We start from the raw sequence: 11,208 nt of genomic DNA, 5'->3' as shown, positions 1-11,208 counted from the left end.
CTGATGAGGAGTAGCTAACCTTGCCCAAGCAGGTTTGGAGACTTTTGCTATGTTGCCAGACAGTGAGAACTCCTAGGAAAGAAAGCTAGGGGTGGGCACATGGTCATGGTTGGACCGAAGGCTGAAAGGACACTTCCTAGTTTCTTGTGCATGCGCGCGGGGGGGGGGGTGTGTTGGGGGGTGGGGGGGAGGTGGTAGTGGTGGTGGGGGATACGTTCCTTCCTTGTGTTCTCTGCAGGAGCTTCACATGACTATGGCCTGGGGGAAATAGCTTCTGAGGCAGGCTGGAGGGCATAGTTAGGGTACCCCTGAATTGGTGTGGACCCAATGACCTCCACGGACTCTTCTTGTCTTCAGCAAATAAACAGAGACCAGCATAGTGAGTATTTTCGTTTTGTGTGTGTGTGTGTGTGGGGGGGGTGTTGTTGTTATTGTTTGAATTTTTTTTTGTTTGTATGTTTTTTTACCCAAAGCCCCTGGTTAAAATGAGAATGGCTGGCAGGTGCCACTGCCCCCTCTTTTGAGATCACCAAGGTCTCCTTTGCCCCCCTTCATATCTTCCTTCCTTCCAAATCCCCTGACCTCAGCCTCCAAAATTATCCCATGTTGTGCAGTGCAGCAGGCAGGCTGGAGGGGCTGAGTGCTCAGCCAGAACTAAGGAGACCGGAGGATCTTGGGGCTGGGCCACTGGGATAAAGGATAGATTCCTGCACTCCTGCTCCAGGCAGCAGAAAAAGTGGGCTACACAGAGCACAAAGAGCCCCAGAAGCAGTCAAGTGAGCCCCTCACCTAGACTCCATTTCCCTCTCCTTAAGCCCTTCTATATCCTGCCCTCCCTGGGTTTGGAAAGAGAAGCAAGTCGCAGGGGCTGTGCCTAAATGTCACAGGCTTAAACTAAAGGGCACTCCTGTTGCTGATGGGCACGTGCTTCCTAACCTTAGATTCATGCCATGCCAGTCCTCTGCTTCTCTGAGCCATGTTTCCATGTCTATAAGCAGAGACTGCACACCTGTCACTGAAGAAAAACCTCAGTGTTTTGTAGGCAGGAAAGCCCAGTGCCAGGGTTTTGTAGGCAGGAAAGTCCACCGGCAGCTGGGGCTTGACTTCAGCCCCAGATAGCTAGGGGGATCTCAGAGGAGAGCAGACAGCGTCCTCTTCTGGAGCCCCTGCAGGGTGGCTTTGGGGTGGGGGAGTTTCCTCTTTCAAGACTCACAAGCCCAGGAGTTTTATGAGGGTTTGCTCTGGTCTCAATAAAGCATTTGTTAATGCTGCTGGCTGAAGATGCCTGTGTAATGAGCAGATGCCGAGAACCAATGAGTAGCACAGGGGCACTGGGGTGGGGTGGCGTGTGGGGGGAGTGGGGGGGGGGACTGTCACAGGCTCAGAGGCTGTATGAAAGCATGGAAATGCCAATCCAGTCCCTTGGGGAGAAGTCGGCACAGTCTGCCTTTTGCTGAGCAGATCTTGGGGGCTGGGAGTCACGTCCCACTCCTCTATCTAAGCATCCCTCTTCCCCCCTCCTCTTCTCCGGCGTCTGCATGCAGACCCCTGGACTCACAGAGGTGAGGTGAGCAGCGCCCCTACTGCTAAAGCATTACCCAACAGTCACCATAGCAGGGTGTAGCAGAGGCGCGGGGGGGGGGGGGGGGGGGGGAGGGGGCTACACAGGAAGCAGAGACTGGATCCACTCTCTATGGGGGGGTTAAAGAAAAATCCAAAGTGCCTTAGAACTAGGCTTCTTATCTCTGGCTAAACCAAAGACTCTAACTCCCAGGCTCTGGCAGGCATGAGAGGAAGGCAAAGGGATTCTGTCCTGCAAAAGAGATGCCCTGGCTGAGGGTCAAAGTTTTCTGAAAGAATCCAAGAAATGCTCTCTTTGGCCCATTCCCAGTACCCCACTCCCCTCTTCCACCCTCCCCCCACCCCGCACGCCCGCCGCCGCCGCCGCCGCCGCCGCCCGCCCGCCCCTCTCACTGCTTCTAGCCCTCAGCAGACCACTTGGCCCTTGATTAAATACAGAGTCGCTGGTCAGGGAAGCTCAATGGGGTGGAGCTGATGGGCCTCTCAGACAAACCAGTCCTAGTCTGCACAAGAGGGTTAGGCCAGCTGGTGGGGGGAGGGGGCTTAACCCCAGGTTGACATCTTGCTCCACACCCCCATTGAGAATCTCTCAACCTTGAAGCTTTGTTTCTGCCCAGACTGAGCTGTAGGTTTAGGAGGTGATAGATTCTCTGTCGATCAGTCTACAGATAAGTAAACTGAGGTCTGGTGAGGTTCTTGGGCTGGAGGGGAGGTAGTCAGTGGGAGTGTTCTGTGCTAGCCCTATAGCTGAACTTCCCCCTCCTCCATCTACTCAAGGAATTGCCTGCCTGCCCCTTCCCTTTCTTCTGCTCTCCCCCCTTCACTAAAGGGGGTACAGAGACAGACGCAGGCACATGGTAGGCCTGAAGCTGTGGCCTCATCACCTGCTGAACCCCACTACCTCCTCTTCTTCCCCAAGATCTCATCTTTATTTACGCTCCAGTGGAGTGGGTATCAGTTTCACCAGAGCTTCCTCACAGCCTGGAGCTGCGAGGCTGCAAAGCCATTTCAGAGCCGAGCACCTGAGGCTTGAGAGCTTTGCAGATAGATGGCCACAGAGTAGCAAGGCTGGGAATCAAACCATGGCCTACAGACATTCAATTCTCAGCTTTCTGCTCAGAGGATCAGCTACAGGGGTTAGAGAGAATATGGTGAGCAGGGAGTAAGACCACTGCAGGGTACCCACAAAGCCCTGCTTTCTTTCTTGGGGTAAGAGGGGTAGCTCAGCAACCTTGGATGCTGTGAAATTCTTCAGGCAAACACCAGAGGCAGTGATAGGATGCCATGAGAGATGGTTGCAGAAGAAATCACCTCCACCCCCTCTCTCTGCCGCAAAGGGGTGGGCCAGAGGTAGAAGACAGAGGAAAATGAGAGGCACACCAGGTCCATTCAGGCTTGAGAACATGATGGTTCTGTTTCAAGTTCAATCAGAGAAAAGGTTCTTCAGTTTCTAGTGCTTTTGCATGCAGAGAGCTAGGACTGGGGCCCATGACCTCAGGGATGCAAGCCTTGTGTTGGTCTGATGTGTGGAACCAGAGACGTGCATCACGACCCCCGACCTACCCCTGGGCACACAAAGGCCTTCTGGGGGTCAGCGGGACACAAATCCTGCACAGTCTCAAGTTCCCATGTAGGTCTGCCTATAATGTGGGAGAGAAAGTGTTCCGTTTCCCCAGGCCCTCACCCAGCTTTGGCATGCTTGAGACAGAATCACATTAGCATTGGTTAGTTCAGGGTCTTGCCTCTTCTCCAGACATCACCAGTTTTTCCTTTATCGGTGATAGGATTAAAAAATAGACTTCTCGCTTCTTTCTCCGTGCAGTCTACGTGGATATCAAGTTCATCTCATACACATCAGCTAAATTATCCTCTTAAAGGTCACCACTGAGTCATGTTGCAGAGGTGGGCACTCTGGGGGTCTCTGGAGGGGTTAAGTGACTCCTCACATCTCCCCCGCACTGTGAAGGTAAACTCACCCTCCAACCAGGAGGGGGACATTCAGAGGAATGAGGAGGTGTTTTTGTTTGTTTGTTTGATTGATTTTTGGGTTTTTTTCATTTCTTGTTTTTTGTTGTTGTTGTTTTGTTTTTTTTTAAATCACGTAGCTGCCTATACAAGTGTTGGCAAAGGCTGTACTAATTCTTCACTTATCACAAATTCTCAGAAGTTAATTTTCCATAAAACAGTGAGGGGCTCTCCTCCTTAAATGCAGCATTCATACATCCAGAATTAGTGAAAACCCTACTGTGTGCCCAGGAAGGGAAAGGAGCTCTGCTAAGTGTCCAAAGAGGTACCGACTGGGGAAGGGGATAGAGCACTTGTTGGTGAGCAGACCTTGGGCTGAGAGGGACGCATAGTTCTCCAAAGTGATGCTTCTCTGAGGACAGCCTCCAGGACGAAGAGAGAGCAGCTGTAGGTGTGAGTGAGGTGTGTGCCTATGCTCCTGTGCAGTTGTTAGAGTGTGAGGTGAGCCCTCTTGCTGCTTTTCCAAAGGACCCAAGTTAGGTTCCCAGCACCCATGTTGGGTAGCCTACAGCCATATCTCCAGTTCTAGAAGATCCAGTACCCAGCACCCTCTTCTGACCTCCGAGGGCACCTGTACTTGCATCTACAAACCTACACACATAATTAAAATTGAAATCTAATGCAAACAAACAAACAAAAAAATAGGGCAGCGACTGAGGCAGGAGGTTCTTACACACCCAGAAGTTTGAGGCAACATATTGAGACTTTGTTACAAGCCAACAACAAAGTATAATGGTTTAGTTTGTCCGGTGGAATTAAAGTGAGGAAAACAATGAGACTGGACCACAGTGCAAAAGTTTCAATATTCGAATCTAAAATCCTTCGTAACTCTTCTAGCTTCCTCTGCCACTGCAAACAATGACTTCAGAATCGGAACCCGCCTTTTGACATCGTGATTTGACAGTGGCGGCCCCGGCATCATGCCCAGACTTGACCACGAGTCTTGGAAATAAAGCCAAGACATCCATACTTATCCGGTGAAGCACCACCCACCCACCTTGATTGGGGATCGCCTGTGAGAGTAAAGACAAAGAACACCATGGAAACCCGAGATTGCTTTAGTAACAAAAAAGCCCTGGGTTCAAGCCTGGAACCCCGGCAAGGCGCACCTCCGCCTGGCCCCAGATCAGATCGCAGTGTGCCTGAGGCAGAATTCTTACTGGCTCTGCACTGTCTATAAAAGGGAGTGCTGTGTAGTAGTTTGGCCCCCCGAGCCTGTGGGCAGGAAGCTCTGTTAAGTTTAAGACTCTGAAAACACCGCTCTCGAGGAATCTAAGATTTTTTTTTTTTTCTCTTTCAGTTTTGCAAAGAAACATTTCCATTTTCATTCAATTATAGTCAAAGAATGTTTTCAGTGTGCGTTTTGGGTCCAGGACAGACTTCAGAATCTCCGGAATGGAGGAGGAACCAACCTGTCCCCAGGACAAGGGGTCCGGCAGGGGAGAAGAGCCCAAGTCAGTTTGCCCACTAGCCCCGCCCCCCTCCATGAGTCCTAGCCCTGGCCCTGCAGCCTCCTCCCGGGGCTGGAACACATCTTCCCGCTCTAGTGTTAATGGATTGTGCACATGTGTTTGACCCCAGCAGGTCCAGAGACATCTTGTTCCTCCTTGTACCTCGCGGCTGGTGGCCTGCAGCCCTGCCCGTGAGCTGGTTGCGGATTAAGTGAATTAATGAATAAATGAATGAGGCACATCATGTTCTCTGAGGGTTACCATGGGCCCCTCAGAAAGAGCCTGTGTCCTAGCAACTGGCCCCAGCAGCAGGTCCCTCTCCCTACAGCAGTCCTCTATGAGTTCCAGGGGTGGCTGACCTCTCCAAGCAGCCTTCTAGGAAAGAGGGTCCCCTGGGCTGCAGCAGTGTCTCCGCCTAGTTCCATCACAACAGAGCCCCCGGACCTTGTACTGGGAATGTGGGTAGCAGCTGCGTCAGACCACATTCAGAGCCCCCCACTGCCTCCTCCAGCAAGCGCCTGGTTCCTCTCAAAGGCTCGCTGCGTGAGCCGTTCCTATGGTGACGCTCTGCACCTCTGAGAGGCCCCTACCTAGCAGTCTGCAGCCAAGCTCCAGTCCGCGATGAACAGGGGGGTGCCAGCCTGAGCTGACCCTGGCCCCTACCTCCTACACACACTGGGTGGCTTAAAACCCAAACCCAAACTTTAGATGAGCTTGAATGTGATCCAAGCATAGAAACATAGCTTCACTCCCCACCGAGTACATTCACAGAGGCACAGGGTCCAGAGAAGGTGGGTGATTCTCTGTCGGTCACACAGCAAAGGAACTGACAGGCTAGGACAAGAATGTTGGAAGTAATGCTCTGTTAGGAAGACTGCAAAAGCTGATTGTAAAGAATCCTCCATCCTCCAGGAACCTCAGTGTCAAAAAGAAGAAAGAAAGGAAGGAAGGAAGGAGGAAGGAAGGAAGCAAGCAAGTGCGGCATGGTAGCACACAGTTTTAATCCTAACACTCAGAAGGCAAAGAGAGTTTGACGCCAGTCTGGGGTCCATAATGACACCACCTAGACAACACCAACCAAAATCAAACAAACAAACCAAAACCAATCAAAAAGCTCAGAGAGGGCTTGTGAGACGGCTCGGTGGAGAAAGGTTCTTGCCACCAGGTCTGAGCACCTAGGTTCAATTTCAAGGACACAGATAAAGAGAACTGACTCCTGCAAGTTGTCCTCCACACATGCACAGAGGTACACATCGCAATGTGTGCACGCACCCACCCACACACCCGCACACTAATAACTAACTAACTAACTAACTAACTAACTAACTAACTAACAATATGGTAATAAGCCCAGAGACTAGAAACAGGATCCCAGTTGGGATCTCTGGTGGGGTCTCCCCATCTCCCATTATTGGTCCAGTGTCACATCCTGGGCTGAGGGGACTCCCTCCACAGTCTCATTTTCTCTCTCTTCTTTCTCCCTGCCCCTTTTTTCTGCTCTTATTATCCAAAGCCTGCCCCAAGTATGAAGCCTACTGGCATCCCAGATACTAACTCCAAGCCATCTCTCATCTCTCAAAAGGGCCTCTTTCTCAGGGCCACCACCACCTTGCACTTCCCCCAAGTCAGTGCCCGGCTTCTTTGTTGCCCTGGCCACATGCCATCTGTGCACACTGCCCAGGACCATGCTGCCCACAACTCATCAGCCCATTTCTATGGCCCATTCTGGCTACCACCTGCCTGACCCAAGCCATTTGCCCCTTTCACCATCTGGAACTGTATCCTGGGCAGAGGTGTGTGTGTGTGTGTGTGTGTGTGTGTGTGTGTGTGTGTGTGTGTGTGTGTGTGTGTGTGTGTGTGTGTGTGTGTGTGTATGTTTGTATGTATGTATGTGTCTATGTGTATGTGTGTGCAGGCCACTCTGGATCCACAGGGCAAGGGGCAGAGGTGTTTATGTGTCTGTGTGTGTGTGTGTATCTCTGTGTGTGTGTATCTGTGTGTGTGTGTGTGTGTGTGTGTGTGTGTGTGTCTTTGTGTGCAGGCCACAATGGATCCACAAGGGCAAGGGGCAGAGGTGATGTGCGTGTGTATGTGTGTGTGTATGTGTGTGTGTGTGTGTGTGTCTGCCTGTCTGTCTGTCTGTCTGTGTGTATCTGTGTGTTTGTGTGTGTGCAGGCTACCCTGGATCCACAGGGCAAGGGGCAGAGGTGTGTGTGTGTGTGTGTGTGTGTGTGTGTGTGTGTGTGTGTGTGTGTCTTTGTGTGCAGGCCACAATGGATCCACAAGGGCAAGGGGCAGAGGTGATGTGCGTGTGTATGTGTGTGTGTATGTGTGTGTGTGTGTGTGTGTGTGTCTGCCTGTCTGTCTGTCTGTCTGTGTGTATCTGTGTGTTTGTGTGTGTGCAGGCTACCCTGGATCCACAGGGCAAGGGGCAGAGGTGTGTGTGTGTGTGTGTGTGTGTGTGTGTGTGTGTGTGTATGTAGAAACCTTCCACAAATGAGCTGAGATAAAACAGAAAGGAAAAGGGAAATCAGACCCGAGTTCATGTCAGTTTTCTCAGGGCTTCAAGCTATGGATTTAGTGCACAGTAGGTTCTCATTAAGTATTTGTGGAATTGAATTGCAGCATCTTATCAAAGAATCAATAGGGAAGTCCTTGGCTTGCTTGGGTCAGTTATAAGTAGCCCTTTAAGCAAGCGAGCTTCTCTTCACTGGAAAGATTTGCCTTCAGCCTTACACGTCAACATCGATTCTTGAGTAAGCCTCTTTCCGGTGGCTTTTCTTCAAATCTCTGTAATGGGCCAATTATTTCCAACTGTATTTTACTTCATTCTGTCTTCCTGTTTGAGTAGCAGCAACAACCCCCCCCCCCATCCTGGTATGGCATGTAGGCGACCCCAGCAACAGTGTCTCCACACTGTCTGGGTTTCTTGGTTTATTTTCCTGTTGACAGTATCTTCAAGACTTGCTACGGGTGGAGGAGCAGGAAGTGAGCAAGGGCGTGGGGGTCATGGAGATGGAGGGTGACCTGGGGGTGGGGGGTTGTTTCCTGGTAGGTACAAAGCCACTGCTCTATGATGGGCACTTTATAGGGGTCTGGCTTCCAACAGGATGCTCTGCTGCTGGCAGGATGGGAAAGTGCTGTAAAAAGTACAGTGGAAAGTCAGGCCAGTGACCCCAGGCAGCTTCCATAAGGCCCTGAGATCAAAGATCCAAGGCCTCTGGAACCAGCACCTACTGTCTAAAATGGACTCTCCAGGTCAGGATCTGCTTCTGGAGATGGGGGCCTAATCTCTTGGCTTGACAGCATGAGTTAACAGGACTCTGTGAGCTAAGAGGCAAGGCTGGGGAGGCCTGTGTGAGTCAGGCGGGACTCAGCACAAGACAGATGGTTCATGCAAGATGGTGAAATCAGAGAAAGCTTATTAGAGAGACTATTTACAGCAATGTGGGTGATGTGCAAAAAAACCCAGAAGGATGACAGCAGGCCCAGTTACCCCGCAGGCCTAGGGGTCGAGGGGGATGGGTTTCACAGTACCTGGACTGCAAACTGAGAGCTAGTGGAGAAGCTAAGGGTGGGGTTGGACTTCAGTGGAGGAAGCTCTGGTCTGTGGGGGAGTCTGATGTCCATCCCAAGCGATAGCCAAGTCCACCAGGTCTAGACACCGAGGGCCAAGGGTGGAGGTTCTACAAGTTAAAGAAGCCCACGTGACCAGAGCACCAATGAGTCCAGCTGCCTTCTCTTATTGGGGAAACTGAGGCCAGAAAAATCCAAGTGTTTGAGCAGGGATTCTGACTCATATCTTTACCTTCACTGTATCAGCAGGAGGGGAGCCCATCCTGGGCTAGCTCTGCCCTGGGAGTTGGGTTCATGGGGGAGAGGGTTCACATGGGTCTTGATCTTGTGATCTGGTTCACTCTGTAATGTTCATGTCCATGGGTAAAACAATGAGCTGTGTTGGTCCACCACTCTATAAAGAGGCAGTGAGTTCTGGGAAGGGAACTTTTCTCCTGGAGAACCAGGCTGCTGAGTGCCAGGTGTGGCCATGCCCACACAGTCCCTGTAGCAAGAGAGACCCCACTGAGAGTAGAGTCAGGGCCCACCCCAATACCATATGAGCTGACATTCATATTCCAGCAGAGAAGAGAGCCAGAGGGCCCATTTCCAGGACGAGAAGAAAGTTCTGGATAGTTTTAGGTAAAGCCTTTCTGCTCTCTGGGCTTCAGCCGCCCCCCTCCCCCACTCCAATTTAATCTTTTTTAGCTCTGACATGCCATAATGGCCTGAGTGGTAGAGAGGGGCTGTGGCCAAGGAGGAGAGGGTTCATTAGCAGAGTACGCAGGAATGGAGACTGAACATTGCATGAACTTGATGCTGGAAGCTGCAGGAGCAGGGAGGAGGCCAATCTTGGGCATTGTGTGCAGGTTAAAACCCTGGGAAGAAGTGTGTAAGGGCTGGAATGACACAAAGGAAGCAGATGTCCAGAGCTTGGGGCCTGGACCCTAGGGCTTGCCTTATAGGTGACCTCACAATTCTCTCTTTAAAAAAATGATTGATTTATTTATGTGTTAAGTGTTATTCCTGCATGTGTGTATGTGCGCCACATGAGAGCCTGGTGCCCATGGAGGTCAGAAAAGGGTGTTAGATCCTGAACCACCATGTGTGCATTGGGAACTGAACCCAGGTCTTCTGCAAAAGCAACAAGTGTTCTTAACTGCTGATCCCCAGTCCCCATCTTGGCCCTGTGTCCTTAGCTGCTCACTTTACTGGCTCCTTGTCTGATGCCCATAAGCACCCTTCAGTCCTTTCCATGGGAACAAAGGGATACCAGATACTCATAGAAAGTGGGGAAGGGAGTCTCCATAGGTCCCAATGCTGCAAGAGCATCAATTAACAAAATAGAGACATAGGCATTGGGCAATTGGGTGAACCCCTCTGGGACTGTAGGGTCCTGGGAGAGTGGGAGATGCAGAAATGAGAAGGATCCACTGTGGCCATGAGGAGAAAGCAAATGGATTAGCTAACCAAGGGCTCCAGGATGCAGCAAATATGCACATTTGAGTGTGTGCATGCGTGTGCGTGAGTCTAAGCCTTCACTTAACTCTAAGAGGGACCCAAGGGTGTTTGTGGACTGAAGAGGCTGCAGATGACGATCCAGGACCTAAATGATTAATTGAATGAGGCAAGCACAGCCCACTCCTCTACAGGTTTCGGGCCTGGTAGGGAGATGAGGATTTGAACCGACACTTTCATGAGCTCTTTAATTGAGTCTGAAGCATCCGTGGGGGTGAGGCAGTGGAACACGTGGGGCAAGGAGTCGGTGTACCGTGATGCCCTTCCATCTGTCCTCTGGCACCACTGGAAAAGAGAACAGCCATGCTGTGGAGCCCAGCCTGTTGGAAGCTCTCTGCCACTGGCCTCGTCATAGGCACACTTGGGTGTTAATTGTGCTTTTAACTTTCAAAGTGGTTTCACATTGATTTTATTTACACAGAACCTGGCATTTGTCACGCTCTGCCTCAGGAGCTAGCAAGCCACTTTGCGCACAGAGAAGTATCAAGAGGGTCTGAAAGATCTAGCTGATGCCCACTTCTCATGTGTATCCTAGACACACAGTCAGGGTCCAGAGAGCATTTGCTGACTGAATATTATAATGGGTGGATGGACAGCTAGGTAGAATAGTCTACAGGGAAGGTATCTGTCTTATTGTGACCACCAAAGAAGTCTTGTTAGGACTTCACCAGAAATTCTCTCCTAGTATTTCCCTCTCAGTCCCTGCCATGCTGGACATGCCCCACTCCTGGGGACTTCTCCGCATACATACCCTGTCCTATCAGAGTCAAATTCCTTGCCCTTATGGTGGATCTCAGTGCTATGGACTGGGTGATGGGTGGGCATGTGAATGTGTTTAACCCTACCTTCACTTCAAGGTGGGGAGGGGGGGTCCATCTGGCCCCAATCCAGACCTCTTCAACATCCAGGGTGCTGGGCCTGATCACAGCTTAGGGAGAGCAGAGCTGCAGCAGCTGTGAGGGGCTCTCCTGTCCCTCTCCACAGAGTTGGAGGGTTGCCTGCCAGCTGGGCTACACACAGGCCGTGGGCAGGGATTCCCCTGGGAGGAGTCACAGCTTTCCGAGAGTCGGGGTGCCCG

The sequence above is a fragment of the Onychomys torridus genome, chromosome 14 (genome assembly GCF_903995425.1).
Source record: "Onychomys torridus chromosome 14, mOncTor1.1, whole genome shotgun sequence".
NCBI classification, from domain to species: Eukaryota; Metazoa; Chordata; class Mammalia; order Rodentia; family Cricetidae; genus Onychomys; species Onychomys torridus.
This window is presented reverse-complemented; position numbering follows the sequence as displayed.